Below are 26,131 nucleotides of genomic sequence, written 5' to 3' on the forward strand. Positions count from 1 at the left end.
CGCAACGAGGACCCTGCATTCTGCTGCCTACAGGAAACACACCTCAGAGACAAAGACAGACACTACCTCAGAGTGAAAGGCTGGAAAACAACTTTCCAAGCAAATGGTCAGAAGAAGCAAGCTGGAGTAGCCATTCTAATATCAAATAAAATCAATTTCCAACTAAAAGTCATCAAAAAAGATAAGGAAGGACACTTCATATTCATCAAAGGAAAAATCAACCAAGATGAACTCTCAATCCTAAATATCTATGCCCCAAATACAAGGGCACCTACATACGTAAAAGAAACCTTACTAAAGCTCAAAACACACATTGCACCTCACACAATAATAGTGGGAGATTTCAACACCCCACTCTCATCAATGGACAGATCATGGAAACAGAAATTAAACAGTGATGTAGACAGACTAAGAGAAGTCACGAGCCAAATGGACTTAACGGATATTTATAGAACATTCTATCCTAAAGCAAAAGGATATACCTTCTTCTCAGCTCCTCATGGTACTTTCTCCAAAATTGACCATATAATTGGTCAAAAAACGGGCCTCAACAGGTACAGAAAGATAGAAATAATCCCATGCGTGCTATCGGACCACCACGGCCTAAAACTGGTCTTCAATAACAATAAGGGAAGAATGCCCACATATACGTCGAAATTGAACAATGCTCTACTCAATGATAACCTGGTCAAGGAAGAAATAAAGAAAGAAATTAAAAACTTTTTAGAATTTAATGAAAATGAAGATACAACATACTCAAACTTATGGGACACAATGAAAGCTGTGCTAAGAGGAAAACTCATAGCGCTGAGTGCCTGCAGAAAGAAACAGGAAAGAGCATATGTCAGCAGCTTGACAGCACACCTAAAAGCTCTAGAACAAAAAGAAGCAAATACACCCAGGAGGAGTAGAAGGCAGGAAATAATCAAACTCAGAGCTGAAATCAACCAAGTAGAAACAAAAAGGACCATAGAAAGAATCAACAGAACCAAAAGTTGGTTCTTTGAGAAAATCAACAAGATAGATAAACCCTTAGCCAGACTAACGAGAGGACACAGAGAGTGTGTCCAAATTAACAAAATCAGAAATGAAAAGGGAGACATAACTACAGATTCGGAGGAAATTCAAAAAATCATCAGATCTTACTATAAAAACCTATATTCAACAAAATTTGAAAATCTTCAGGAAATGGACAATTTCCTAGACAGATACCAGGTATCGAGGTTAAATCAGGAACAGATAAACCAGTTAAACAACCCCATAACTCCTAAGGAAATAGAAGCAGTCATTAAAGGTCTCCCAACCAAAAAGAGCCCAGGTCCAGACGGGTTTAGTGCAGAATTCTATCAAACCTTCATAGAAGACCTCATACCAATATTATCCAAACTATTCCACAAAATTGAAACAGATGGAGCCCTACCGAATTCCTTCTACGAAGCCACAATTACTCTTATACCTAAACCACACAAAGACACAACAAGGAAAGAGAACTTCAGACCAATTTCCCTTATGAATATCGACGCAAAAATACTCAATAAAATTCTGGCAAACCGAATTCAAGAGCACATCAAAACAATCATCCACCATGATCAAGTAGGCTTCATCCCAGGCATGCAGGGATGGTTTAATATACGGAAAACCATCAACGTGATTCATCATATAAACAAACTGAAAGAACAGAACCACATGATCATTTCATTAGATGCTGAGAAAGCATTTGACAAAATTCAACACCCCTTCATGATAAAAGTCCTGGAAAGAATAGGAATTCAAGGCCCATACCTAAACATAGTAAAAGCCATATACAGCAAACCAGTTGCTAACATTAAACTAAATGGAGAGAAACTTGAAGCAATCCCACTAAAATCAGGTACTAGACAAGGCTGCCCACTCTCTCCCTACTTATTCAATATAGTTCTTGAAGTTCTAGCCAGAGCAATCAGACAACAAAAGGAGATCAAAGGGATACAGATCGGAAAAGAAGAGGTCAAAATATCACTATTTGCAGATGATATGATAGTATATTTAAGTGATCCCAAAAGTTCCACCAGAGAACTACTAAAGCTGATAAACAACTTCAGCAAAGTGGCTGGGTATAAAATTAACTCAAATAAATCAGTTGCCTTCCTCTATACAAAAGAGAAACAAGCCGAGAAAGAAATTAGGGAAACGACACCCTTCATAATAGACCCAAATAATATAAAGTACCTCGGTGTGACTTTAACCAAGCAAGTAAAAGATCTGTACAATAAGAACTTCAAGACACTGAGGAAAGAAATTGAAGAAGACCTCAGAAGATGGAAAGATCTCCCATGCTCATGGATTGGCAGGATTAATATAGTAAAAATGGCCATTTTACCAAAAGCAATCTACAGATTCAATGCAATCCCCATCAAAATACCAATCCAATTCTTCAAAGAGTTAGACAGAACAATTTGCAAATTCATCTGGAATAACAAAAAACCCAGGATAGCTAAAGCTATCCTCAACAATAAAAGGACTTCAGGGGGAATCACTATCCCTGAACTCAAGCAGTATTACAGAGCAATAGTGATAAAAACTGCATGGTATTGGTACAGAGACAGACAGATAGACCAATGGAATAGAATTGAAGACCCAGAAATGAACCCACACACCCATGGTCACTTGATTTTTGACAAAGGAGCCAAAACCATCCAATGGAAAAAGGACAGCATTCTCAGCAAATAGTGCTGGTTCAACTGGAGGGCAACATGTAGAAGAATGCAGATCGATCCATGCTTATCACCCTGTACAAAGCTTAAGTCGAAGTGCATCAAGGACCTCCACATCAAACCAGACACACTCAAACTAATAGAAGAAAAACTAGGGAAGCATCTGGAACACATGGGCACTGGAAAAAATTTCCTGAACAAAACACCAATGGCTCATGCTCTAAGATCATGAATCGACAAATGGGATCTCATAAAACTGCAAAGCTTCTGTAAGGCAAAGGACACTGTGGTTAGGACAAAACGGCAACCAACAGATTGGGAAAAGATCTTTACCAATCCTACAACATAGAGGCCTTATATCCAAAATATACAAAGAACTCAAGAAGTTAGACCGCAGGGAAACAAATAACCCTATTAAAAAATGGGGTTCAGAGCTAAACAAAGAATTCACAGCTGAGGAATGCCGAATGGCTGAGAAACACCTAAAGAAATGTTCAACATCTTTAGTCATAAGGGAAATGCAAATCAAAACAACCCTGAGATTTCACCTCACACCAGTGCGATTGGCTAAGATCAAAAACTCAGGTGACAGCAGATGCTGGCGAGGATGTGGAGAAAGAGGAACACTCCTCCATTGTTGGTGGGATTGCAGACTGGTAAAACCATTCTGGAAATCAGTCTGGAGGTTCCTCAGAAAATTGGACATTGAACTGCCTGAGGATCCAGCTATACCTCTCTTGGGCATATACCCAAAAGATGCCTCAACATATAAAAGAGACACGTGCTCCACTATGTTCATCGCAGCCTTATTTATAATAGCCAGAAAATGGAAAGAACCCAGATGCCCTTCAACAGAGGAATGGATACAGAAAATGTGGTACATCTACACAATGGAATATTACTCAGCTATCAAAAACAACGAGTTTATGAAATTCGTAGGCAAATGGTTGGAACTGGAAAATATCATCCTGAGTGAGCTAACCCAATCACAGAAAGACATACATGGTATGCACTCATTGATAAGTGGCTATTAGCCCAAATGCTTGAATTACCCTAGATCCCTAGAACAAACGAAACTCAAGACGGATGATCAAAATGTGAATGCTTCACTCCTTCTTTAAATGAGGAAAAAGAATACCCTTGGCAGGGAAGGGAGAGGCAAAGATTAAAACAGAGACTGAAGGAACACCCATTCAGAGCCTGCCCCACATGTGGCCCATACATATACAGCCACCCAATTAGACAAGATGGATGAAGCAAAGAAGTGCAGACCGACAGGAGCCGGATGTAGATTGCTCCTGAGAGACACAGCCAGAATACAGCAAATATAGAGGCGAATGCCAGCAGCAAACCACTGAGCTGAGAATAGGTCCCCCGTTGAAGGAATTAGAGAAAGAACTGGAAGAGCTTGAAGGGGCTCGAGACCCCAAAAGTACAACAATGCCAAGCAACCAGAGCTTCCAGGGACTAAGCCACTACCTAAAGACTATACATGGACTGACCCTGGACTCTGACCCCATAGGTAGCAATGAATATCCTAGTAAGAGCACCAGTGGAAGGGGAAGCCCTGGGTCCTGCTAAGACTGAACCCCCAGTGAACTAGTCTATGGGGGGAGGGCGGCAATGGGGGGAGGGTTGGGAGGGGAACACCCATAAGGAAGGGGAGGGGGGAGGGGGATGTTTGCCCGGAAACCGGGAAAGGGAATAACACTCGAAATGTATATAAGAAATACTCAAGTTAATTAAAAAAAAAAAAAAAAGAAAAGTTTTTTGCATTTGAAAATGTACTTTCATGTAATAATGCTGTTTTTCAATTTTTATAGAACTCCTGAACTAATTCATATTTTTAATCCCCCTGAAAAATAAAAAGTTGCAGAGTTGTGTGTCATAAGAATGCAAATTGCACTAGGAAAAAAAAGAGATGAAACAAATTAATGCCCAAAAGCTCCACAGACCACAGGAAGCCCAAGAAGAAGGTTGACCAAAATGCGGATGTTCCCACTCCTTCTTAAAAGGGGAAAAAAACTATCCATAGGAGGGGATATGGAAGCAAAGTTAAGAGAAACAACTCAAGAAATGGCCATTCAGAGCCTGCCCCACATGTGGCTCATATATATACAGCCACCAAAACTAGATAAGATTGATGAAACTAAAAAAATGCATGCTGAAAGAGACCAGATACATATCTCTCCTGAGAGACACATCCAGAGCATGTCCAGTACAGAGGTCAATGTTAGCAGTAAACCACTGAACTGAGAATAGGACCCCCTTGGGGGGAGTTAGAGGAAATACTGATAGAGGTAAAGGAGATTGCAACCCCATAAAAACAACAATGCCAACCAACAAGAGCTTCCAGGGACTAAACAACTACCAAAAGACTATATATGACCTGACCCAGGGCTCCAAGTGCATCTGTAGCAGAGAATAGCCTTGTTGGGAACCAGTGGAAGGGGAAGCCCTTGGTCCTGCTAAGGTTGGACCGCCAATGCAGGGGAATATGGGGGGTAATAAGGAGGATGTATAGGGGTAATACCTGTATGGGGGAGGAGGAGGGGAGGGAATGGGGGCTCATGGACAGAAAACCGGGAAGGGGAATAACATTTAAAATGTAAGTAAATAAATATGTCTAATAAAAAATTAATCTAAAAAAATAAATTTAAATCTCAAAAAACAAAACAAAACAAAACAAAACAAAAAAATCCAACCATTCATTCTAGGTCAGGTCAAAGGACGAGGCCACAGTTGTGCACCATGATAAAGCAAGTTCCTATGCAACTGTTGCTTTGAACTTATAATGAGCATATAAAATGAAATATTTCTTGGATCTTATTATCAACATCTTGGTATACTCTCTTTTTTTTGTAACATTTTATCTGTGAGGTAATTTTATAAAGAATTTTTGTCTAAGAAGCTATGAAAGGTCTGAGACAGAAATAAGCATGGCTTTTGGGTTCTATTCCATCCACCAAATGTGTATTATGTCAGTCAGTCAGTCAGTCTGTCTGTCTGTCTGTCTGTACTTAGGTATAGGTATATGCATATAAGTATGCATATGCACTTGTGAAATTTATGAAACAGGTGGTAATTCCAAGTTAATTGTGTACATAATTGTGTCTGTGTGTGTTTGTGTGTGTGCATATGCATGACTTTCTATCCCTTTATTGCTGGTCTCTTAAGAGTTAAAAGATTTCAGAGTTTCTTGACAGGGATTCTTGCTCACCCCAAGGAGTTAGTTTCTTTTTGTAATCTGCTACTGCTATCAGTAAGAGTTAATTGTCAGAAGAGAAACTTAGTTGCCAGAAGATATAAGCCCTTGCCAGGATCTAGTAGTTTTTGTCCCCCACCCCCATATTCCTGACCCTCCTGAGGCCACACCTAATCCATTTCCCCAGTTTACTTGTGAAAGTCAAAGCTGGTTTTTGACATTCTGGAACAGAATGGGCTGTGTAAATGGGAACTTTTCATTTTTCTCTTTAATTTTTTACAACATAATGTGTATACATCACAGATGAATAATTAATGGAAGGCATTATGTAGTAAATGTTACTAATTATAGCCATATCCATGAAGCTTGCAAAGGACATGTAGTAATCCAATAGCAGTTGATTTTTATGTGATTTATAACTAAAACTTTTTTAGCACTACCTTTCAGAGTCTAGATATCATTTTATTGAATAAGTTAGTGTAGTGGAAAGGAAGAGTTAATTTAAATGACATATGCTTTGTTGTACCCAAAATAGAAAAGAAAACACTGTTTGAAACATCAATACATAAATACAATGCAAGATTATGTTTGAGAGAAAATTCTGGCAAGCAGAAGATAAATGTTAAAAATAAACTGAGATGAGTCTCAGATTATAAATCTCAATCTTGCCCACACCCGCGGATCCTGGCCCGCAGCAGCTCTCTGCTCCCAAACCCCGTGGGAGAGAGACCTCACCGCCTGGTCAGGTGGGCACTCCTGAGGCTGCAGAGCGGAGGAGACCACCAACACTGCCCACCCCTGCCCACATCCCTGGCCCAAGAGGAAACTGTATAAGGCCTCTGGGTTCCCGTAGGGGAGGGCCCAGGAGCGGCAGGACCCCTGCGCCTGAGACACCGCCGGAACCTGAAGGAAACAGAACGGTAAACAGTTCTCTGCACCCAAGTCCCGTGGGAGGGAGAGCTAAACCTACAGAGAGGCAGACACGCCTCGGAAACCAGAAGAGACTGCACTCTGCGCACATCCAGACGCCAGAGGAAAACACCAAACGCCATCTGGAACCCTGGTGCACGGAGGCTCCCGGAAAGAGCGACGTAGATCTTCTCGGTTGCTGCCGCCACGGAGAGGACTTAGGCAGTAACCCACGAGCACACTTGAGCCTCGGAACCTCAGGTAGGACCAACTTTTCCCCTGCAAGTGACCTGCCTGGTGAACTCAAGACACAGCCTCACAGGAACAGCTGAAGACCTGTAGAGAGGAAAAACTACACGCCCGAAAGAAGAACACTCTGTCCCCATAACTGGCTGAAAGAAAACAGGAAAACAGGTCTACAGCACTCCTGACACACAGGCTTATAGGACAGTCTAGCCACTGTCAGAAATAGCAGAACAAAGTAACACTAGAGATAATCTGATGGCGAGAGGCAAGCGCAGGAACCCAAGCAACAGAAACCAAGACTACATGGCATCATCGGAGCCCAAGTCTCCCACCAAAATAAACATGGAATATCCAAACACACCAGAAAAGCAAGATCTAGTTTCAAAATCATATTTAGTCATGATGCTGGAGGACTTCAAGAAAGACGTGAAGAACTCCCTTAGAGAACAAGTAGAAGCCTACAGAGAGGAATCGCAAAAATGCCTGAAAGAATTCCAGGAAAACATAAATAAACAAGTAGAAACCCATAGAGAGGAGACACAAAAATCCCTGAAAGAATTCCAGGAAAACACATTCAAACAGTTGAAGGAATTAAAAATGGAAATAGAAGCAATCAAGAAAGAACACATGGAAACAACCCTGGATATAGAAAACCAAAAGAAGAGGCAAGGAGCTGTAGATAGAAGCTTCACCAACAGAATACAAGAGATGGAAGAGAGAATCTCAGGAGCAGAAGATTCCATAGAAATCATTGACTCAACTGTCAAAGATAATGTAAAGCAGAAAAAGCTACTGGTCCAAAACATACAGGAAATCCAGGACTCAATGAGAAGATCGGACATAAGGATAATAGGTATAGAAGAGAGTGAAGACTCCCAGCTCAAAGGACTAGTAAATATCTTCAACAAAATCATAGAAGAAAACTTCCCTAACCTAAAAAAAGAGATACCCATAGGCATACAAGAAGCCTACAGAACTCCAAATAGATTGGACCAGAAAAGAAACACCTCCCGTCACATAATAGTCAAAACACCAAACGCACAAAATAAAGAAAGAATCTTAAAAGCAGTAAGGGAAAAAGGTCAAGTAACATATAAAGGCAGACCTATCAGAATCACACCAGACTTTTCACCAGAAACTATGAAGGCCAGAAGATCCTGGACAGATGTCATACAGACCCTAAGAGAACACAAGTGCCAGCCCAGGTTACTGTATCCTGCAAAACTCTCAATTAACATAGATGGAGAAACCAAGATATTCCATGACAAAACCAAATTTACACAATATCTTTCTACAAATCCAGCACTGCAAAGGATAATAAAGGGTAAACCCAACATAAGGAGGCAAGCTATACCCTGGAAGAAGCAAGAAACTAATCGTCTTGGCAACAAAACAAAGAGAAGAAAAGCACACAAACATAACCTCACATCCAAATATGAATATAACAGGAAGCAATAATCACTATTCCTTAATATCTCTCAACATCAATGGCCTCAACTCCCCAATAAAAAGACATAGATTAACAAACTGGATACGCAACAAGGACCCTGCATTCTGCTGCCTACAGGAAACACACCTCAGAGACAAAGACAGACACTACCTCAGAGTGAAAGGCTGGAAAACAACTTTCCAAGCAAATGGTCAGAAGAAGCAAGCTGGAGTAGCCATTCTACTATCAAATAAAATCAATTTTCAATTAAATGTCATCAAAAAAGATAAGGAAGGACACTTCATATTCATCAAAGGAAAAATCCACCAAGATGAACTCTCAATCCTAAATATCTATGCCCCAAATACAAGGGCACCTACATACGTAAAAGAAACCTTACTAAAGCTCAAAACACACATTGCACCTCACACAATAATAGTGGGAGATTTCAACACCCCACTCTCATCAATGGATAGATCATGGAAACAGAAATTACACAGAGACGTAGACAGACTAAGAGAAGTCATGAGCCAAATGGACTTAAAAGATATTTAAAGAACATTCTATCCTAAAGCAAAAGGATATACCTTCTTCTCAGCTCCTCATGGTACTTTCTCCAAAATTGACCATATAGTTGGTCAAAAAATGGGCCTCAACAGGTACAGAAAGATAGAAATAATCCCATGCATGCTATCAGACCACCACGGCCTAAAACTGGTCTTCAATAACAATAAGGGAAGAATGCCCACATATACGTGGAAATTGAACAATGCTCTACTCAATGATAACCTAGTCCAGGAAGAAATAAAGAAAGAAATTAAATACTTTTCAGAATTTAATGAAAATGAAGGTACAACATACCCAAACTTATGGGACACAATGAAAGCTGTGCTAAGAGGAAAACTCATTGCGCTGTGTGCCTGCAGAAGGAAACAGGAAAGAGCATATGTCAGCAGCTTGACAGCACACCTAAAAGCTCTAGAGCAAAAAGAAGCAAATACACCCAGGAGGAGTAGAAGGCAGGAAATAATCAAACTCAGAGCTGAAATCAACCAAGTAGAAACAAAAAGGACCATAGAAAGAATCAAGAGAACCAAAAGTTGGTTCTTTGAGAAAATCAACAAGATAGATAAACCCTTAGCCAGACTAACGAGTGGACCCAGAGAGTGTGTCCAAATTAACAAAATCAGAAATGAAAAGGGAGACATAACTACAGAATCAGAGGAAATTCAAAAACTCATCAGATCTTACTATAAAAGCCTATATTCAACAAAACTTGAAAATCTACAGGAAATGGACAATTTCCTAGACAAATATCAGGTACCGAAGTTAAATCAGGAACAGATAAACCAGTTAAACGACCCCATAACTCCTAAGGAAATAGAAGCAGTCATTAAAGGTCTCCCAACCAAAAAGAGCCCAGGTCCAGATGGGTTTAGTGCAGAATTCTATCAAACCTTCATAGAAGACCTCATACCAATATTATCCAAACTATTCCACAAAAGTGAAACAGATGGATCACTCCCGAATTCCTTCTATGAAGCCACAATCACTCTTATACCTAAACCACACAAAGACCCAACAAAGAAAGAGAACTTCAGACCAATTTCCCTTATGAATATCGACGCAAAAATACTCAATAAAATTCTGGCAAACCGAATCCAAGAGCACATCAAAACAATCATCCACCATGATCAAGTAGGCTTCATCCCAGGCATGCAGGGATGGTTTAATATACGGAAAACCATCAATGTAATCCATTATATAAACAAACTGAAAGAACAAAACCACATGATCATTTCATTAGATGCTGAGAAAGCATTTGACAAAATTCAACACCCCTTCATTATAAAAGTCCTGGAAAGAATAGGAATTCAAGGCCCATACCTAAACATAGTAAAATCCATATACAACAAACCAGTTGCCAACATTAAACTAAATGGAGAGAAACTTGAAGCAATCCCACTAAAATCAGGGACTAGACAAGGCTGCCCACTATCTCCCTACTTATTCAATATAGTTCTTGAAGTTCTAGCCAGAGCAATCAGACAACAAAAGGAGGTCAAGGGGATACAGATCGGAAAAGAAGAAGTCAAAATATCACTATTTGCAGATGATATGATAGTTTATTTAAGTGATCCCAAAAGTTCCACCAGAGAACTGCTAAAGCTGATAAACAACTTCAGCAAAGTGGCTGGGTATAAAATTAACTCAAATAAATCAGTAGCCTTCCTCTACACAAAAGAGAAACAAGCCGAGAAAGAAATTAGGGAAACGGCACCCTTCATAATAGACCCAAATAATATAAAGTACCTCAGTGTGACTTTAACCAAGCAAGTAAAAGATCTGTACAATAAGAACTTCAAGACACTAAAGAAAGAAATTGAAGAAGACCTCAGAAGATGGAAAGATCTCCCATGCTCATGGATTGGCAGGATTAATATAGTAAAAATGGCCATTTTACCAAAAGTGATCTACAGATTCAATGCAATCCCCATCAAAATACCAATCCAATTCTTCAAAGAGTTAGACAGAACAATTTGCAAATTCATCTGGAATAACAAAAAACCCAGGATAGCTAAAACTATCCTCAACAATAAAAGGACTCCAGGGGGAATCACTATCCCTGAACTCAAGCAGTATTACAGAGCAATAGTGATAAAAACTGCATGGTATTGGTACAGAGACAGACAGATAGACCAATGGAATAGAATTGAAGACCCAGAAATGAACCCACACACCTATGGTCACTTGATTTTTGACAAAGGAGCCAAAACCATCCAATGGAAAAAAGATAGCATTTTCAGCAAATGGTGCTGGTTCAACTGGAGGTTAACATGTAGAAGAATGCAGATTGATCCATGCTTATCACCCTGTACAAAGCTTAAGTCCAAGTGGATCAAGGACCTCCACATCAAACCTGATACACTCAAACTAATAGAAGAAAAACTAGGGAAGCATCTGGAACACATGGGCACTGGAAAAAATTTCCTGAACAAAACACCAATGGCTTATGCTCTAAGATCAAGAATGGACAAATGGGATCTCATAAAACTGCAAAGCTTCTGTAAGGCAAAGGACACTGTGGTTAGGACAAATCGGCAACCAACAGATTGGGAAAAGATCTTTACCAATCCTACAACATAGAGGCCTTATATCCAAAATATACAAAGAACTCAAGAAGTTAGACCGCAGGGAAACAAATAACCCTATTAAAAAATGGGGTTCAGAGCTAAACAAAAATTCACAGCTGAGGAATGCCGAATGGCTGAGAAACACCTAAAGAAATGTTCAACATCTTTAGTCATAAGGGAAATGCAAATCAAAACAACCCTGAGATTTCACCTCACACCAGTGAGAATGGCTAAGATCAAAAACTCAGGTGACAGCAGATGCTGGCGAGGATGTGGAGAAAGAGGAACACTCCTCCATTGTTGGTGGGATTGCAGATTGGTACAACCATTCTGGAAATCAGTCTGGAGGTTCCTCAGAAAACTGGACATTGAACTGCCTGAGGATCCAGCTATACCTCTCTTGGGCATATACCCAAAAGATGCCCCAACATATAAAAAAGACACGTGTTCCACTATGTTCATCGCAGCCTTATTTATAATAGCCAGAAGCTGGAAAGAACCCAGATGCCCTTCAACAGAGGAACGGATACAGAAAATGTGGTACATCTACACAATGGAATATTACTCAGCTGTCAAAAAAAATGACTTTATGAAAGTCGTAGGCAAATGGTTGGAACTGGAAAATATCATCCTGAGTGAGCTAACCCAATCACAGAAAGACATACATGGTATGCACTCATTGATAAGTGGCTATTAGCCCAAATGCTTGAATTACCCTAGATCCCTAGAACAAACGAAACTCAAGACGGATGATCAAAATGTGAATGCTTCACTCCTTCTTTAAATGAGGAAAAAGAATACCCTTGGCAGGGAAGGGAGAGGCAAAGATTAAAACAGAGACTGAAGGAACACCCATTCAGAGCCTGCCCCACATGTGGCCCATACATATACAGCCACCCAATTAGACAAGATGGATGAAGCAAAGAAGTGCAGACCGACAGGAGCCGGATGTAGATCGCTCCTGAGAGACACAGCCAGAATACAGCAAATATAGAGGCGAATGCCAGCAGCAAACCACTGAACTGAGAATAGGACCCCCGTTGAAGGAATCAGAGAAAGAAGTGGAAGAGCTTGAAGGGGCTCGAGACCCCAAAAGTACAACAATGCCAAGCAACCAGAGCTTCCAGGGACTAAGCCACTACCTAAAGACTATACATGGACTGACCCTGGACTCTGACCCCATAGGTAGCAATGAATATCCTAGTAAGAGCACCAGTGGAAGGGGAAGCCCTGGGTCCTGCTAAGACTGAACCCCCAGTGAACTAGTCTATGAGGGGAGGGCGGCAATGGGGGGAGGGTTGGGAGGGGAACACCCATAAGGAAGGGGAGGGGGGAGGGGGATGTTTGCCCGGAAACCGGGAAAGGGAATAACACTAGAAATGTATATAAGAAATACTCAAGTTAATAAAAAAAAAAAATCAAAAAAAAATGTGAATGCTTCACTCCTTCTCTAAAAGGGGAACAAGAATACCCTTGGCAGGGAAGAGAGAGGCAAAGATTAAAACAGAGACTGAAGGAACTCTCATTCAGGCCCCACATGTGGCCCATACTTATACAGCCACCCAATTAGACAAGATGGATGAAGCAAAGAAGTGCAGACCGACAGGAGCCGGATGTAGATCGCTCCTGAAAGACACAGCCAGAATACAGCAAATACAGAGGCGAATGCCAGCAGCAAACCACTGAACTGAGAATAGGACCCCCGTTGAAGGAATCAGAGAAAGAACTGGAAGAGCTTGAAGGGGCTCGAGACCCCATATGTACAACAATGCCAAGCAACCAGAGCTTCCAGGGACTAAGCCACTACCTAAAGACTATACATGGACTGACCCTGGACTCTGACCTCATAGGTAGCAATGAATATCCTAGTAAGAGCACCAGTGGAAGGGGAAGCCCTGGGTCCTGCTAAGACTGAACCCGCAGTGAACTAGACTGTTGGGGGGAGGGCGGCAATGGGGGGAGGGTTGGGAGGGGAATACCCATCAGGAAGGGGAGGGGGGAGGGGGATGTCTGCCCGGAAACCAAAGAATTATTATTAAGTATTAAATAAATTAAAAAAAACTGAAAAAAATCTGATGTACAAGAAACATTAAAATGGAGGGGAGATCAAAACAGCTCAAATAAAAAAAAAATAAATCTCAATCTTCCTAAAACTGTAAGATATCCACAGAAAAATGTGTGTCATCAATATGAGCAGCAGAAACTGCTCACAATTCTGCTCCATTTCTGCATGTCTACCAGCCCTACAGCTCCTGTGATGCAGACAGTTTTAGGGCCACAGATTTATAGTAATTACCTCTGCACTGATGAGTGGTGACTTTCCCAAGACATTCCACATGGCTCCTACAGCTGTGGAGAGTGTCCCGAAAGTTACAAGTCTGTTCCCTCCATCCCACAGAATGAGAGAGAATACTGGAGATCCCTCAGGAGAGGTCTTTTTTCAATCCCTCAAAGGCCTTGGGGCTTCCCCAAGTCCAAACTACAATGACTGTGTTTAAAGTTATATTTCAGCTTTACCTCTCTCCAGGCCAATCAATTCCTCTAACCCTAACCCAAATTTTTCATTATACATCCCAACTTATCTCTCCCACTCTGTCTTAGGCAGACGTTCACATAGTTGTCAAGATGCTCTGGACCTGCTTGTCACAGTCCCAGCTACCCCACAAGCATGCTACCTGCCTAGAACAAGCTGGATCTAGTAGGATGCTGTACCCCAGTACCTGGCCTCCAATCCTAGATTCTTACTTAGCCTTTAAGTATAACATCTCACATTGAGATGACAGTCTCCTGACCTAAAACCCCACAGCAAAAGACAACTGACTGGCTGGATGCAAAACAAATGACAAACATTGGTAGAATATCCCCACTCTAAATCAGTAATATAATCCTAGTGCTTTCTATATAATGCAATTGGAATGAAATTCAAGATACATAACATAAAACATAATTTGAAGACTAAGGAGGCTAAAGGACATAAAGATGAAGTAAGGACCTGAATTCAAGGAGGACAGGAATAAACTTATTGGAGGGTAATTGAACACCAGTAAATGGCTGAGGAAAATGAGAAAATGAAAACAATGCAAGATGTGAACAGAGGTAGAAATCTAAGGAATACTCAACCTGAAATGAAACGAGAAATAAAGAACTCTGTAAGCCTGATGGTAACTCCACCATGATATAGAACATAGAAGACAAACATCAGAGTTCCAATACAAGCCTAGAGGACTTAACCAAAAAAATCATAGACGAAACAACTGAACAAAATTCTTGATGCATACTTGCAGCAATATTTAAAAAGTGTAATCGAAGCGCGACACAGTAGGTAGGTCTTTCATCCTACCTCTCAGGACAGAGAGGCAAGCAGGTCTATGTGGATTGGAAGCAAGCCGGGTCTCCATATCAGCTAATGGTACAGTCAGGTCTACAGAGTGAGAGAGACTCTTTCAGAAATAAACAGAAAACCCAAATAAGAAATTAAAGATATGTTTTCTACAGTGACATTAAAAGCCTCTAAACTGTGTCTTCTGGACAATAATAGCATGGATATTAAAAGACTGATTATGTTGGTTTAAATGAGAATGTTTCCCATTGGCTTAAGTATTTGAAGTTAACTTTCCATCTGGTCACAGTGTTTTAGGAAATTTAGTTATTGCAACATTATTGAATAAAGGATGACACTGGGGCTAGACTCTGAGAAAAAATATCCAGAATCCATTTAGTTTTCTCTTTCCCTCCTTACTTAGCTGTGGGGACATAGCCTCTCAGCTTTCTATCTCACCAACATGGCTACTTGCTGTTAGGCTGTTAGGCCTCCCTACTATGATGGATTCTTATCCTTTGGAAGCATTCCCCAAAGTAACCTCATTCTTCAACAAGTTGGTTATGTTGCTTTATGAAAGCAGCAAACAAACAAACAAAAAACTTAAAACACTTATAGCAAACCATTTTCTGATTGGATTCAAGGTCCCCTTTCAGAAAGAGAATTCATGTCATGTTCTGAAACTTAATCATGACCAGTTAGCAACATAGGTCATGAGTACTAGGGAGCCTGTGGGGCAGTGGACCTTGCCAGGTCTGAATCCCCAGAAACTCAGGGTACACACCTGAGAAGGCAGGTGGTTCCCTGTTTCCGGTCAGGAAACTATTAAGAAACAGCAGGAGAGGTGCTGGAGAGATAGCTTAGTGGGTAAGAGCACTGACTGCTCTTCCAGAGGTCCTGAATTCAATTCCCAGCAACCACATGGTGGCTCACAACCATCTGTAATGGGATCCTATGTCCTCTTGATCATGTGTCTGAAAACAGGTAAAATGTACTCATATACATGACATAAATAAATCTTAAAAGAAAAGAGAAATCAATGGGAAGGGCACATACAGTTTAATATTCTGCAGAGATACTAAACAATTCCTATCAAAGTCTATTGTCTTAGTATCAGAAAATGGGAAAACTGATCAGAAAAGGAAAAGAATATAAAGGAACAACTGAAGGTTTCAAAGTAAAAAGATTATGAAACAAACATTATGCAGAATTTTCCTAATTTCACAGTATGCTTATATGTAGTAATGATATTTATATAATATTGATATGAACCCCAAAAATGACACAAATGGAATAAGGATGTCATCATACACACATACAAATAAACTATATTTTGTTCTAGTAATACTACATAGGAAGTCAGTAATGTATACAACAGGTTAATCATGAAGTGATTTACAGTAGAATAGTCCAGAACCATTTCTATAGGACCAGAATGTAGAAAAATACAATCTCATGTCTCTTTTATTTTTATTGCTTTTAAAATCTTTAGTATGTTTTCATTTTAGCTTATGCGTAGTAGTGCTCTGCATCATGTATATATGTGCTCGCTTTGTGCATGGTTCCTGCTGAGATCCAAAGAAGGTATTGAATCTCCTGGAACTGAAGGCACATGTAGTTTCCAGACATCCTGGGGATGCTAACAACTGCACACAAGTCCCTTTAAGACAAGCAAGTACTATTCAACACTGGGGCATCTCTGCAATGCTCCTCCCATCCCATTTCCACTATCCCTGGAACTGCTCACTAAACTTACCTCAATTCCTCCAAAAGATACATGGTCCTTTCGCTACAGTTTTTCTCTCTACCTTACAGAATTCTGTTTTGGTTCACAGAGGAGCATGTTTGGCTTATCAGTTAGACAACCATATAAGAAAAGTATTCTTCAGAATTAATTAGAATTTCTAATACATTACAGTGCCAGTAGAGAAAGAGGAATCTACAAATGAATCTCCAATGGCTGTACAGTGGAAGAATATTGAAAATGTCTGTAAGCATTTTCAGTTAGCACTGACTTGAGTTCCACCACTTCCAATTACAGATCAAGCAAACTTAACAAGCTGAAATGGAACCCAATGATGGGGATGACAATATTTTACACTTCTGAATTTCTTAATCTATCATGGAAGGAAGCTTTACACCTCCCAAAAGCACAAACATGAAGAACACAATGCACGTTTTTCCCTCTGAGGATTTGATGTTACCCTATGACAGGTAAGACTCATTCACACAGAGCTCAGAAACTTGCACAGTAGAATTCGCTGGACTCCTGAGGAGGAGATATGACACTGTAAAGGATCCTCACACAGAACCAGGCTGCTGGGATCATGCAACATTCAGGCTCTGTACAAAGTGCACTAAGCAGGCTCTTTGCTTTGCCCCTCTCATTGAGAAAAGTATACAGCCACAAAAGTGTCATTAAATACTGTGAGTTTACGAGTCAGCTCTGCAGCTTCACTCCTGTAATCTTTGCATACATGTGGCAGAGCCAGGCAGATCTCCTGTGTCTTAGGGATCCTAGTACTCTGATGAAACACCATGGCTAAATAGCAAGCTGGAGGGAAGTGTTTATTTGGCTGACTTACTTACACAACACTTTTCATCACTGAAGAAAGTCAGGACAGGAACTCTAACAGGGCAAAATCTGGGAGGAAGGAGCTGACACATAAGCCATGGAAAGGTGCTATTGATTGGCTTGCTTCTCATGACTTGGTCAGGCTGCTTTCTTATACAACACAGGACTACTAGGCCAAGGACGACACAATCCACAATGGACTGGGCCCTTTCAAATCAATCCTAAATTAAGAAAATGCCTATAGCTAGATAATATGGAGGCATTTTCCCAATTGAATTTTCCTCCTTTCAGATAACTCTAGTTTGTACGTCAAGTTAACATAAAACTAGCCAGCATAGCAGCTGGGCTGTCTCTATTACTCACACCACTTGTCTCCAGAACTGCTGCATCTAGTGTGGTTACACAGTGTTACTACTACCACTTACCTTAGGGATAAAATAAGATAGCCAGAGAGAACATGCAGAATATAACACTGGTCACACTTCCAGAGAACACAGAAAAATATAAAGCAAGCACCCACATAGGATTATGTTTATAACCAGAATTTCCCTCATCTCTAGGAGTTTCTAGACAGTGCAGAGAGTTCACACATATACACAAAGCAGATAAATACAAAGGATGTATCAGGAAGTCTATAAGAAGAGCATCCTTACGAACAAAGAATAGATAGATGCAATTCTCCAACATCACATTTTTGAACAATGCCCTCTGAGCAGAGTCTAAACATCCCCATTCTTCCTGTAAGGATTCCATAGCCTCATTCCTGAACATTAACAGACACTGTCATAGAAAATTACTCATTTACTATGTGCTGCTGGAATTGCCACTATCACTGAAGTTTTACATTTTTTCTCTAGTTCAGATTCTGCAGTGTCTATTAAAGTGCAGTTTGGTCCTAGAACCCTCGTGGCACTACACATCAGATATTCCTCTTTTCTTTCTTAATATTTTAAGACAGGATTTTGTTTAGTAGCACTGGTTGTCCTGGAACTCTCTTTGTAGACCAAGCTGGCCTGGAGTTCACAGAGATCTGACTGCCTCTGACTCCTCTGTGCTGGGATTAAAGGTGTGTGTCTACCATTCCCAGCTACATAATAGATTTTGTCTGTTCCATGGGATCCAGTCCTCTATTCTTAACTTTACAGGATGGAGGCCTACATAGCACACATGTATACATTCAGCCAAATATACTAACACTCAAATAAACAAAAGGGAAATATAATTTTAGTAAAATTTATTTTCTAAAATATGTATATGTTGCATCTTCTTTTCTCTGTAAAACACAGGATGACATGATGGTCTCACAATCAGCAAAGATTCAGGGAATATAAGGTAAACATTTGAGGTCTAGATGCAGGAATGTACATCTAAGAATTCTATGTTGATCTCAAACAGATCCCAATGTCACATGTTAGATGGAAAATTATGATGAGTAAAACCGTGCTTCCAAATTCTATAGCTGTTAGCCTTGTTCAGCTGTCTACACCTAGGACTCACCTGCCTGATTATTTTAACATGATTAGTTGAGATCCTGAGGCCTAGATATAAGGCTGTACCTTTTCTAGAAGAAAAGAAGGTAAAGTATGAAATGAAGAATGCATGGATGAATTACAAGCCAGAGATTTTTTGAAACAATAAGGAGTGTAACATCAATGTATACACAGAACATTACAAAGAACACATAGAATCAAATATATTGTGATGTTATTTTATAACAGTATCTGACAACCATGAAGTAAACAGAAAAGTTAGCATTATGTAGCATTAATATTATCTAGAGTTTCCAAAAGGAGATACAGACAATACAGATAGATAATAATAATTTCAGTAATTCCATCAGGTTTTACCACAAAATAGTTAGAAATACATATCTAAATAGATGCATGTGTGACAATGCATTCTGAGGAAGGAAAAAAAAAGAGTTCCTGTGATTGAAACAAATGTGCTAATTTATAAAAGAATTTTATTAACTCTTGATTAGTTATGAATATATTACTGCTCAACTGGAAACTTGAACCTTTTGATTTCAGCTCTATTCTTTTCATCAATATCTGAGCTCAATCATCTAATATATTTTAGGTTGCTCAGGTAAATCATTTAAGATTCTTCCTTCATTTTTCAAAAAATAAAACTCAGGGTTATATTCTGGCTCCATCATGAAAGTGCACCGGAAATGTAAATGTAGGGGTTGGAGTAGTATCTCCAGGGCAAAAGGGCGCTCACTGTTTCTGGATAGAAAGTCTAATTCTCCCTACACTCAAGGAAACTTAGGATTTGGTGTGTCTTCTGTGCCATGGGTTTAGTGACTGTGTCAGGGCTCAATGGGACTCATACATGAATACAATGCACATAAAAATGCAGATGTGCACTCCCATACTTTAATAACATTTTAAAGAAATGAAGTCTGTCTAATATAACCTCTCTCAAAAATCTACCTGTAGAAAACATAGGTACACGGAAAGGACAAACATGGAGTGGGGGAGACTTCCTCCTCCAAAGGATAAGAGAAGAAAACCATTAGAAGGGACATTAATCAATGATTTCAAATAGATGGCTTGTGTACTACCATTGTCTCTAGAAAATTCTTATAATTCACATGACACAATATATGTGGGAATGCCTGTATTGCCTTATGCAGGGCTATGGAAAGTCATACATGAATGAATCAGAACTGAAGAAGAAATGGTAAGTTCCTACAAACAAGAGAATAAACCAACCTCCTACATTATAAAACTCGAACATATATCAAGCAAGTGCTAAGACTGATGGAGGGAGTTTTCTCTAACAGCATCTGAGGACTGGACTGAGTACAGAATTTTCCTTTCCTTCAACAAACTTTAGGAGATTTGACTAAAGGAGATTAATACCTAGAATACAAAGAAGAGGAACACTAGAAAGTCATCACGCAAAGCTGGCTTTTACCTCATTGCCCAAAGCAGGGGAGCTTAAACCACTGTATGCAAAGAAAAATCAAAGATCAGTTACCAGGATCTGCACAGACACAGTTTCTATATTACACAGAAATGGAACAAAGTTAAGTTTACACCAAGAATGCAAAAGTATTTTAACACCTACGAACTAATCAATGTCACACACCAAAGATGAAGAGTCAGTAAGAGAAGAAAAATGACTGTGTCAATAGATACATGAACGTTCTCTGATAAAATATGGTATTTGCTGAGTATAAAAACCCTCAAGAATGTGAGAACAGACCAAAGATGTCAGGATTATAAAAACAAGCAGAAGCACAGCTAATGCAAACAGTTTAAAAAAAATAGGACAAGTGGAATTACTGTGCTCTAATCAGAATTAACTCAGAGTATATCAGTGAGTCCACAATTCAAGGTCAGGTAAAATCTTAATGGGGACAATATAGGATAGGCAGAAAAAAGTGGACCTTCTTGAGAGAAAAAACAGAACAAACACCTACCTCAGATTAGACTATTCATATTGTCTAGGAATATCTTGGACGGCCTGGTGGTAGCATTCATAGTGTCAAAAACTGCTATGCAGACTGGAGCTGGAGATAGTGGTATTGAGCCCTACGTCACCCCTTGTTCAATTCCTCTAACATACCTGGAGTCTTTACTCTTTCTTCACCATCCGGGGTTCTTAGTTGATTCACAGGTGAGTAGATCTGTCTGGGCAGTGGGAGACCTGCATATGGGAAGGAGATGCTTCAGAAAGTATTGGGAACTTTTTATGGAACAAAAATGAAAGAAGCTTACATCTACCAAAAAGATAAACATGAAGCAAATACAAAATAGCATGGCAAAAATCTTTTTGTCTGATGATTTCACCTTCCCCTATGAAATGTGAAACTTAAGCATACAGAGTTCACACACATGCAGAGTTGTTTTCCCAGTAACTCTGAGGAGGAGCAAGGAAGACTGTAAGATAACTATGCTGACCCACAGAATCCAGACCGATGTACTTTTCCAAAGGGAAGTCTCTGGAAAACAGCCCAGACTACAGGGTCTAGGCAAGAAACCCACAGTCGCAGAATTCAATGTCAACAAACCATGAAATAACTAACAGTTTGCCCACATGTGGTTTTCTTTTTTTTTTTTATTAACTTGAGTATTTCTTATATACATTTCGAGTGTTATTCCCTTTCCTGGTATCCGGGCAAACATCCCCCTCCCCCCTCCCCTTCCTTATGGGTGTTCCCCTCCCAACCCTCCCCCCATTGCCACCCTCCAGCCACCAGTCTAGTTCACTGGGGGTTCAGTCTTAGCAGGACCCAGGGCTTCCCCTTCCACTGGTTTTCTTGAACTAAGGAGACATCTTTCTCATATAAGTGAGCAATCATAATTATTCAAAATGTGCTTTCTATTTTTATTTACTCTATAGTGAGTTTCCTATCGATAAAAATAGGGGGGCCTGACATTGCCCTCCCACAGCATGCATACTGGTCTGGCCTTGTGAGATATCAAAGAAACTTAGGAAAAATGGCTAATGGAGGTGCTTATTAATATATCACAGTGGATATCTTTGGTTAGGTGTTGTTTTAGTACCTGGTTCCTCTCTTGTGAGCCTCCTCTCCACTAACTACCCCCCACTCCCACCCCCCAACTCACAGCCAGTTTAAGTCTGGATCCTTCCAGATACCTCTGGCTGTTTTTTTCTCTCATTCTGTAAAGCCCAAAGTTAACACATAAGCACTACCTGCCCAAGAAACAAAAAACTTCCTAAAATGCTAGGAGTTGTAGTTCTCGGAAAAATAACAAACTCTTAGGGAAATGTATATAGGTTTGTCCTTAGAAATCCCTGTAACATGAGACCCAAGTCCAAAGCTTGATCAGTATTTAATATTTAATGATGATTGCCCAAAAGGTGGTATGGATTTTTCTCAGGCAAAACTCAAGTTAACATAACCTACAATAAATCTTCTCCTCAACCACACCTTAGAGCAGTCATGTCCTCAGTTTTCATTCAGACCTAAGGCTTAATAACAGTTGTAACTCAAATTGTAAAGACACATTTCTGACTGCTATATTTACGTCAAAGAGTGCATACAGCTAAGATGGAAAATAAATGAGTAAAGCTTTGCACCACAAAATTTAAAGTTTACAGGTATACAACTATGGTGCTTTATAACATATTTTTGACTCAATTAAATATGAACTGATGCTTGATATGACTAATATCTGCAAAACTCTCTGAGGAGGCCTATTCTCCGGACCAGTGTGATGGAACCGGGGAGTTAAAAAAGCATAGATGAATTTGAATTCGAGCTTTGTAACTGCCGAAGCAAAGAGAACTAAGCATGCAAACTACAGATACTGCAAATGCTCTACGAGATTATTTTAGGGAAATATTCTGGCAACCATAAAATAAGTGAAAACATCAGGATAATACCCAGTTTGTAGGATCTCAAACTTCCTGATACTGCTAAGATATCCGCAACAGAATTGTAAGAGCAGCATCTTTAAGAGCGGCTGTGCAAAATACACTGCTGCTCGGCTCCTGCCCATTTCCCAAGTCCCCAAGCTCCTCTGACCTGGGAGGTTCCCCTGCTGCGCTGCTGACCCTTTGAGAATGAGCCCGGAAGGCAACTGAGGCTTAATGGAATTTTCAAGTAACCCAATAAAAGCCGGGGTCTTCCACCCCCACTTCCAGACCCTGCAGCTCCCCGAGTCCTTCAGGGAAAGGTGGAATTTCCTGTCACTCAAGCTTGCTTTCTTAGAGAGGCTCCTCCTGTACCCGCCCAACATAGTCCACTTCCGGTTATGAGATTCCTTCTAATCACCTTACTAAAGGCTTTTTATACTTAATTAGCTTCCAATACTTCCCTGTTGGCTTTATTTTTTTAACCCCCTAAAGCCATCTGATCAGGCAGGGGTGTCCACCCATTAGTAACAGCTCCTCCCTCTCAGTATTGCGCATCCTGCCACACAGCTCTGGCTGCCAAGCTGAACTGAACTTGCGCTTTGCTCTGCCCAGCCTCCCCTATACTAGATCCCAGGATAGACCAGAATTGGATCAAATAGGATGATGCACTCGGTATCTGCCCTTCAACCTGGGTTCTGATCCCTTCCCACCTCGGAATACCAGCACCCTGGGCTGAAGGAAGGAATGGAGGAACTAAAGAGCAAATGAAGGAACTCTCATATCTTTTACTCCCTCCCTCCCCGTCTCCCTCTCTCTCCCGATGCTCAGATCCAATTCCCCAAAGTAAAACAAAGATTGAACATCATTGCCTGTAAGCACTAATCTTATCTCTATGCCCTAAGAAAAGCAGTTTAAGTATTCAATATACAGAACTAAAAAAAAAAAAAAACCCAAAAAACCCAAACGAACAACAACAACAACAACAACAACAACAACAACAACAACAACAAAAAAACAAACAAACGAAAAAACAAGTCATGTTCAAGAAGTTCAAAGCTTGTAAATTATGTTAATAAACTCAAAATAGCAACAAAATGATAATGATTCATGGGCAAGAAAATAAAAGCCAATACCTGAAGGAAGTAAGATCAAGGTAGAATATGAAAAAAACAAAACAAAACACAAACAACCCACCAAAAACAAAAACAAAAAACCCCAAACTCAAATGAAAAAGATAAGAATGCAGTAAGCTAAATAATAATAACTCAAAGAGATTAAGTGGGACACAGACTATCAGACTTCAAGGGATGGTAGAGGAGCTGAATAACTCAGTCAAAGAAAATGATGAATGAATTAAAATAAAAGGCTACATGTAAATAGGCCTACTTAAAGGTAAAAATGAAATGCCACCTGCATGTTCATTATGAAATATTCTAAGTTTTAGACACAGTAATTTTCACCCTGGAAAGTTTGCTGGGGGCTGGATAATCATTACCATCATTATGTAAATGAAGTGACACTAAAAAGTCATTTATATCCTTCCCACAGAGACATTCACTACTACCAGTCAGATAATCAGGAAATATAATCTTAGTAATATTGAACTGGGGGAAGACATTTGAACAACTCAGGATTTTGGCAGGAAATAGGTATCTAAATTGGTCAGTCTGCCCATTAACAGCCTAGTGCTGAATTCATTCTGAGTTATACAACTGTCACCAGTAGATGGGGAAATTGTCCTTTGGTTAATTCAGAAAAAAATTACAGGGGTTGGGGATTTATAAAGCTCAGTGTAGAGCACTTGCCTAGCAAGCTCAAGACCCTGGGTTCAGTCCTCAGCTCCAGAAAAAAAAGAAAAAAAAATTACTCTTCTGGGAGGATGCTAAACATGTTTTTATTTAAATGACACAAATTCCTTAAGAAAATTCAGTGATAATGCAGAAAGGTGGGGCTGTCAAAGATGCAGAAAATAAGCAATGCATGTGGGCACAGTCATGAACAAGTCAGTTACACTATGCCATCTATAGCTCTGGGAATGTTAAGGAAGAGCAGGGAGAATGGAGTAAGAAGAAAAGGTCAGATGGGCATGACATGCCATTCTCCAGATTCCATACGGAAATTGTAATCAGTAACTCACAGTAACTGTATTTCCTGCACTGACCTCGTTCAAGACCAACCCTAGCCACTATCAGTCTCAGAAGGAGAGAGGGACACAGGGCCCTCACGCTGACTGTAGCTATAGGTAGATTTTAGGAGATGGTGAATCACTGTGCTTTGTTGTGTCTCACCTGCTGAGACAATCAGCTTTCAACACATAGTTCCAAAGCCACAGTCTCACCGATGGTCCTGATAAATCATGATATGTCACAAAACAAAATGAATAGAAATGAATATGAGAGTGAGAGAAAGGGAGAGGAAAGATATGTTGGAAGTATGGACCAGAATTGTAGTGAGTAAAGAATTACAGTGTGCACTACAAGAGTTATTCCATGCAAAGTGACAACTAACAATAATTGATAATAATAACCACAATAATCTGTAATTTCATTTTTAATGTTTTTATCTGACATGGGATCAGGTAATATTATCTATATTAGTAGTCTGGAAGCCTACCTTCATTTTTACATCCAGGAATATTTTAAGCAGCTTCAGGATTAGCCATTTTCTGAGTATTGACAGAATTCTGTGATGAGTTATTAAGCTGCTTCCCAGATTTTTGAATGAGTGTGCATTTATTACTGCTTTAATGTTGTTGCTGTTAATTATCCATTTGTTGTATGTTGGTGTAATTTTGGTATGTGGTATGAATCAGGGTATTTGCCCTTTTAGAGTCTCCAATGTAGTAGTAGAGGTCCTTAACATCAGTAGGTGACAGATGTGTTTGTACACTCATGTCTACTGAATGGGTTGTGCAGTTAGCTTGTTATTTCTCAAGTCAGTGGTGACAAAAAAGTCCAGTATAAATACTATTTTGGAGATGCAGGCAATATCTTTTGTAAGTTCGATCTTACCCCAATCAGAACGGCCATTACTAAATAAATTAGCTTTGACATGATTGTTAGGAAAGGGACACTATTATATGCTACTTATGGGAGTGTAAACTAGAGTTTTGGAAAATTGTCTAGATTTTAAAAAAAAAACATAAAAATTGAACTACCACAGACACTACACTGTTTAGCAATTTGTAGATGTTTTCCTGATTGTTCTTTATAATTCTCTGTGTACACCCATACATGCCTGCATAGGCTGGGGAAAGATACTACAGAATTACCATAGTCTATTTCCAG

At 39.8% G+C, this 26,131-nt stretch overlaps 1 protein-coding gene across 9 annotated transcripts in view; it reads right to left on the minus strand.

The window, feature by feature from the left end:
* The window catches only part of Zfp945 (zinc finger protein 945), a 110,608-nt gene that overhangs the window by 68,217 nt on the left and 16,260 nt on the right, over nt 1-26,131 (minus strand). For 6 of the 9 annotated variants that reach the window (XM_087605594.1, XM_087605587.1, XM_087605581.1 and 3 more), the window contains one exon: nt 21,087-21,167. The gene's annotated coding sequence lies outside the window, so the exon portion shown is untranslated. Of the gene's footprint in view, nt 1-21,086; nt 21,168-23,013; nt 23,071-26,131 lie in introns of those variants that run through there. The other 3 variants (XM_087605580.1, XM_087605575.1, XM_087605574.1) reach the window with 1 other exon arrangement.

This window comes from Rattus norvegicus, chromosome 1 (genome assembly GCF_021556685.1).
Source record: "Rattus norvegicus strain SHRSP/BbbUtx chromosome 1, alternate assembly SHRSP_T2T, whole genome shotgun sequence".
Taxonomy (NCBI): Eukaryota; Metazoa; Chordata; class Mammalia; order Rodentia; family Muridae; genus Rattus; species Rattus norvegicus.